Raw genomic sequence first — 6000 nt, forward strand, 5'->3', positions numbered from 1 at the left:
CTCTGCAGCGTTCAAAGCCTTAATGGAGAGAGAAACAAAGGAAAATTTGTATCTATTTTTTGTAGCTGGAACAGTTACGTGAAGGCCAGAGGGAAGAAGCTCATATTCTTGGTTAAGAGGGTGAGTATCGTCCCTGTGAATGGATTTTGCTTTCCTAAGCAGCTGAGAATTCAAAATTTCGTCCAGACTGCTGAACTTTAGAAGCGACACGCACAATTCTCCCCAGGGAATTTTTTTCCTTGCTGCCAAGATTTCCGTACCAACACATGATACAAAACGAAATAACAGATTCAATAAAAGCACTATAAAACATTTTCATCAGGGTTTTGTCTACATGGAAATTAGCGAGCTTCCTCAGACAAAAGAGGTTTGTTGACCTTTTTTGCAAAGCGTAATCACAATTCACATCAAATTTGATCATATCATCAATTATAGTGCTGAGACATTTGTAACTGCATCAACTGGCTGGTTGTTAAGAATACTACAATGAGGAACTGGGGATTTACGTCTAAAATCAAAGCAAACCTCTTTTGTTTTAGAAAGGTTAATTTGAAGGAAGGCTTCATCACACTAGGATATAAAATAAAAAAGTACCTGGCCGTGGCTGACTTCATCATCACTAAGCAGGCTGACGATAACAGAATCATCTGTTTATGATGAATCTGTGGGTGTGGTGGCCACGGCAGTCGCTTGTGTATAAAATGTATAACAAGGCAGACAGAACACAGCCTTGAGGTGACCTGGGAGAGGAGGATAAAAGGCTAGACAATGTTTCATTCACTCTTACTTGTTGTGATCTTTTTGTGAGGAAGTCAAAAATCCAACCCACAAGACACATATCCAGGCCAAAGCAATGCACAAGTTTATCTACTAAAACATGAGGCTGGATCGTGTTAAAAGCTGACGAGAAATCAACAAAAAGTAGCCTAGCATGATTCTTACTGCCTTCAAGATGCTTTTAAGCAGCGGTGTCAAAAGTATTCACATTCATTACTCAGGTAGAATTATAGATACTAGAGTTTAAAAATACTCCTGTAGAAGTTGAAGTATCAACTCAAGTTTTTTACTCAAGTAAAAGTATAAAAGTAATGGTTTCAAAACTACTTAAAGTATAAAAGTAAAAGTAATGTAAGGGGGAAAAAAGCCATTAAGGACAAAAGCCATTGAAAATGAATGCATCTTAGTATAATGCAAATATATTAAAGAACCATATATGTGTACTATTGAGCATTAACATGTGTTTCAGAGAGCAGGAGATATGATGACTAGTTGCCTATAAGTATTGTAATGGTGCAAAAAGTCAAACTTCAGAGGCATGTTATCATTTATCCTAACCTTTATTGGAATGTACATCGAAGTTTAGTTGCAGGAATCTGAGGGATGTAAGAACAAAACTGGACAAGAACATCTGTGCCACAGCCACAACCAAATTCACTCTATCCGGATGGAGCAATTTAACTGGATAGTTTTTTTTAAAGGCCGAAATGAAATAGAGTAACGAGGCTGTTTTTAAAATGTAAGGAGTAAAAAGTACAGATAATTGCGTGAAAATGTAAGGAGTAAAAGTAAAAAGTCGCCTGAAAAATAATTACTCCAGTGAAGTATAGATAACCAAAATTTCTACTTAAGTAAAGTAACAAAGTATTTGTACTTCGTTACTTGACACCTCTGCTTTTAAGTAAGGTAGCTGTGGCATCTTGTACACCTCTGTTACCTCTGTAAGCAAATTGGAGAACATAATATCACCATAGTACACACATTATAGAATTGGCCGAGTAGCACAGATGTGTATGAATGTATGTGTTGTGTGTACTGCTGCTGGTCAATGTGAATTTCCCCACTGAGGGATGAATAAAGGAATATCTAATCTAATCTAATCTAATCTAACATATAACTTGTTCTCTACTGCACCATCTCATGTTCTTCAGAGAAAAATGGCCCCTTATCGACTACTATAACATTAATATTACTACGAGTGTTATGATGTGCAATTGATGGAGGTGAAGTAAACTAACATAAGGCTTAAACCTATAATTCATAATTTATACATATAACATATGACAATATTTTGCTGATTATTTTATAAACTGTTTTATTTCAGAGATTCAGAAGAAAGTCTTTGTTTTTTTTTCTTAAATAAACCTTATGATCCAAAAGAAAACTGAATGAAAAAGTATTACTGTTAAATGAAGGCGTTTTACATTCAAAACATTTGTAAAAAAGCAAAAAGCCTTTCATGTTTATCTGTCACGCCTCACAGGGGTTTACGTCGACAACTGTCCCCTCTTGTGGTCAACATGAGGCATTGCTAACTGCCTTCTGGGCAGTTAATGTATAAATTTGATAACGCACCATTCTCACATGCACACATAGATAAGAAAGCCGAAAGATTTTCATCAGAATAGTGACATTGTTGAATAATGTATAAAAGGGTTTCTGCAGTCAGTATCTCACTCAGGTAAATTTACAGACATATTCGTTCGTTCGTTCGTTCGTTTTTATTTATTTTGAACATGTATAAAAAAAAACGAGAAAAAAAGATAAGAGAAACAAATACAGGTGGGCATTCCACCACATACAGAAAAAAAAAACACATCAAAAAACATGTTGGAAAAGGAGTGGGAGGAAGTATAAACTTATTTAATCCCACCCCCTTTCCACAACTAAACATAAATTATATGCCTGTATTTACGTTTTATACTATACACTAATTTGTATAAATAAATATATATAATTTTTACAAAAATAATCTGTTTAATACCAAATGTAAGCTCTATCATAAATATAATATACAGTAACTATGATATAAATATAATATGACTACGGTATGATAAAATAATATGTGTATCTATACAAACATACAAAGACAACATGACGAAATAGCAAAACACACACAGCTGCTGATCTTTAAACACAGTCTTCACTTTTATACCTCAATGTCTTTATATTTCTTCTTAAATTGTTTTATGTTTGTACATTCTTTTAACTCCAAATTCATATCATTCCAAAGTTTGATTCCACAAACGGATACACAAAAACTTATTTTTGTTAGGTTTCCCCTTAAATTCTAACCCCCTTTCCTCCCAATAAATAATTTCTGAATGTTATCCGGTAGAGAATGATTTTTTGCTTTAAACATTACTTGTGCAGATTGAAATGCCACTAAATCCATATGTTTTAATACTTAGACTGTAAGAATAGTGAGTTAGTGTGGCATATCGTCAGAACATGCAAAAGAAGAATGGATTTGGTGACATACAGTAATATAAAAATCGTACGGCAAGGCTGGTTTATTTGTATAGCACAATTCAACAAGGTGATTTAAAGTGCGTTGCACCCAGGGACCACACTGCATCGAACAAATAATTGTCTATCAAATCAGTGTCACACAGTCCATGTTTGTTCATAGTTTAAACTTTAAACCCACTTCCTGTTTTACAAGTTTCACTGAAGAACTGCAGAGAAAAAGGACATCTGCTACGAGGTAGATCTGTTAAATCCTTTGTGTGTACAAAATGAAGCCATAACTGTTGAGCAATAAAACATTTTAAACATTAGTGCATAAAATGATTGTTTTTTTCTCATCCAAAGGCTGCGTTTATATCAGATTGGTTCGGGTGAAGAGAGAATGCCCTCAATCATTGTTTTGCTTTCTCTGTTTTATTAAAACTGAATTAAATGCTTGATATTCAACCCTTTAATGCCTGACATGGAAAAAAGAAAATTCTCTGTTTTTTAATAGTTGGAATATTATAGGATATTTTAAAATTTCAAACAGCCCATATTTTTTTTAATAGTTTTTTAAATATTTTTTTTTACATCGTTGTGAATACATTGGGTTATGTATTTTATTGATTCATTTTTTGAAATGTTCTTATTCTATAAGACTTTTTTTTTTTACTCTGGGGGTAGGTCAAAGGAAATGTAACTAGGTTACATTTGGCATTATAGGGTTCAGCTTGGCAGAACTGGATGAATCTTTTTCCTGTTAGTTCATACATATGACCCCTCCCTTATCTAAGCTTTTTTGCAGATTCCACTTCTTCAGTCACTTCAATTGTAAAAACAAACAAACAGGCAAACAAGGTTGGCATAAAACAAGCTTTTATTACTTCATTGTGAAACCAAAAAAGACAATTTCCCCTTGGAGATCAATAAAAGTAAAAAGTATTTCTGATTCTGAAGTAAGTCGGATGATGATGTTTTTATTTCTTCAGCAATGGTTTGCACGTTTTTATTTCTTTATTTCTTTATTTCTTCTATACATTTCTTTTTATTTTCCATTTGCTTCACTGCTGACTCCAGGATTTCGTAGTTACTTGAGGCGATCATGGCAACCATCATTGCAAACTCCTTGAACTCCACAGATCCGTCCTTGTTCTGGTCAATATTTTTGAACATCTCGTCTCCCATTCCCTGCATGAAAGAAACGCGTATACATTTAATACCCCATTCTGAGTTATAAGCTCATATCAGTTGTAACACTTTTCTGTTAACAACTACATCATGATAAGTAACAAGCTATTGTTTTGTAAAATGAGTAAAGTAATCAAACAAATAACAGTGTGGAATTTGAGGACATCATTTCTTTGAGGACATCTAAGGAAAGCTTCATGTAAAATTGTATTTCATGGTGACAACAATATTTCTGTTTGATTACAGGCATCTCTGCAAGTACAGGACTGTCTCAGAAAATTAGAATATTGTGATTTTCTGTAATGCAATTCATTACAAATCAACTGAAATATTGCAAGCCTTTTATTATTTTGATATTGCTGATCATGGCTTACAGCTTAAGAAAAGTCAAATATCCTATCTCAAAAAATAGAATATTCTGGGAATCTTAATCTTAAACTGTAAGCCATAATCAGCAATATTAAAATAACAAAAGGCTTGCAATATTTCAGTTGATTTGTAATGAATCCAGAATGTATGACATTTTTGTTTTTTTAATTGCATTACAGAAAATAAAGAACTTTATCACAATATTCTAATTTTCTGAGACAGTCCTGTATAATACGCACAACACAAGACAAACACAGGATAGTTAACTGTCATTATTTGCAGTTATGCAGTACACTACTTCCTCTCACCTGATCGTACATTGACATTTCTTCCTTCACTAATTTTAAAAAGGCATCTTTGCTCAGTTTTCCATCTGGTCCTCTGCGTGACATGTAGACGCCGAACATGGCAGCCACGGCAACTTCCAGACCGGAAAATTCTCTCTCCATTTTCAGAGTGTCTGTTGTTCTGGAGAGAAAAAATATAAATATATGTAACAGTAGCAATGTTAATCAATTAGCACCACAAAGTGTTTAACTTCACAGAGACAAAAAAAAAAAAACAGGATTTCAGACCAACTGAGTTGATCAATTTAAGTCGTAATTGATCAAATACTCCAGGATCCACGTTGCACAGTTCAACAAACTTGACAAACTGAAACAAGCGTGCAGTTACTGTTAGCTTTATTTGATCATCAGTAACAAGGCTGACAAACAAAACGAACAAAGAAAAAAAAGCTGCAGAAGAAAAGTCCAATCTGTGTCTTACCCAATGCAAAACTGAGTCCACACGGTGCAGAAGAGACTGTATGTGGCGGCTTAAATAGGAGAGGAAAGTCAACAGCCTGCAGCGCTGCACCACACCCTGTTCATGCACGGCAGCCCTTTGTCTGCAAACTAAATACTTTACAGTCATTCAAATAGATGAGCACAGTAGAATATCATTCTGTGTCATTTATAACCACATATAACCATATAAGTCAGATTCTGGTTTTGATTCTTTTCAACAAAGTCTGCTGGAAATACAAAAAAAGCCTTAGTGTCTTTTTGCAGGGACGGTTATTTTAAAGTTCATTAAACGGGTGTTGTCCTGCGTGTGATACTGGTTGAACTGGTCTCCCCTACACACAACCTGCAGACAAAAAGGTCTTTATTCTAAAATATTTTTGGGAGTGGCAAATTGAAAAGAGAGCTTGTACCGTTGGGTTGGGTTGGA

General features: G+C 34.4%; 1 long non-coding RNA gene across 1 annotated transcript; it reads right to left on the reverse strand.

Annotated features, from left to right (window-relative positions):
• Positions 1 to 4087: 4087 nt before the first annotated feature.
• LOC133461028 (uncharacterized) lies at positions 4088 to 5707 on the reverse strand. The gene is made up of 3 exons (XR_009784162.1): positions 5554 to 5707; positions 5094 to 5253; positions 4088 to 4416 (listed from the first exon to the last, which is right to left on the reverse strand). It is a non-coding gene; the product is annotated as an uncharacterized LOC133461028 (long non-coding RNA).
• Positions 5708 to 6000: the final 293 nt, after the last annotated feature.

Source organism: Cololabis saira, chromosome 15 (genome assembly GCF_033807715.1).
Source record: "Cololabis saira isolate AMF1-May2022 chromosome 15, fColSai1.1, whole genome shotgun sequence".
In the NCBI taxonomy this organism is placed as follows: Eukaryota; Metazoa; Chordata; class Actinopteri; order Beloniformes; family Belonidae; genus Cololabis; species Cololabis saira.